At 59.6% G+C, this 1,003-nt stretch overlaps 1 protein-coding gene across 1 annotated transcript in view; it reads left to right on the top strand.

Moving 5' to 3' along the window:
* TMEM175 (transmembrane protein 175) overlaps nt 1-1,003 on the top strand; it is a 20,334-nt gene that overhangs the window by 12,275 nt on the left and 7,056 nt on the right. The gene's annotated exons all lie outside the window — the stretch shown is intronic.

Consider the following 1,003-nt stretch of genomic DNA (forward strand, 5'->3'; position numbering starts at 1 on the left):
AGGCTCGGGTCTGCGCCGTGTGTGTGTGTGTTCTACATAGGAGGCTCGGGTCTGCGCTGTGTGTGTGTGCATGTAGGAGGCTCGGGTCTGTGCCCTGTGTGTGTGTGTTCACATAGGAGGCTCGGGTCTGAACCATGTGTGTGTGCACATAGGAGGCTCAGGTCTGCGCCGTGTGTGTGTTCACACGGGAGGCTCGGGTCTGCGCCGTGTGTGTGTTCACATAGGCTCAGGTTTGCACTGGGTGTGTGTGCACATGCATGTAGGAGGCTTGGGTCTGTATTGTGTGTGTGTGTTCACATAGGAGGCTCAGGTTTGCACCATGTATGTGTGTGTTCACACAGGAGGCTCAGGTCTGCTGTGTGTGTGTGTACACGTAGGAGGCTCAGGTCTGCACCATGTATGTGTATGTGTGTGTTCACATAGGAGGCTCAGGTTTGCACCATGTGTGTGCGTGTGTGTGTTCACATAGGAGGCTCAGGTCTGTGCCGTGTGTGCACACGTGTGTGTACATTCATGTGTGCACGTGTGTGCTAACCGCCACAGCTGCTCAGGTCAGATGCCTGGGTCTGTCTTCTTCCCCATGTATTTCTGCCCTCATGGAGCCCATGTGCCGCACACATGCACACGTGGACTGTGGTGTGTCTGCTGTGGGAGGGGCTGAGCAGAATAGAAGCAGGGGTGCTCTGCCGCAGAGTGCTGAGGGGTCCCCTGTGGGATCCCCGTGGGGCAGGCTCCGGGCTTCCCGTGGGGTCTTCCCTGGGGGTGTTGGGAGGGTCAGCTGGGAGAGCCTGAGGGCTCCAGGGCTCAGCGGGTGGGGGTGGGGCTGCCACACACCAGAGCTCTGGGCTCCCACCAGTGGTGAGCAGATGGGGGAAAGGTGGCTTAGTGAGACCCCTGGGTCCTCACATGTAAGCTCCAGACCCAAAGGAGGGGCCCTCTCCACCCTCCACACACCACCACGCCAGGGGAAGGCCTGGCCCTCTCCACCCTCCACACACCACCA

The sequence above is a fragment of the Orycteropus afer genome, unplaced genomic scaffold (genome assembly GCF_000298275.1).
Source record: "Orycteropus afer afer isolate SDZICR_OR568_19922 unplaced genomic scaffold, OryAfe1.0 scaffold00539, whole genome shotgun sequence".
NCBI lineage: Eukaryota > Metazoa > Chordata > Mammalia > Tubulidentata > Orycteropodidae > Orycteropus > Orycteropus afer.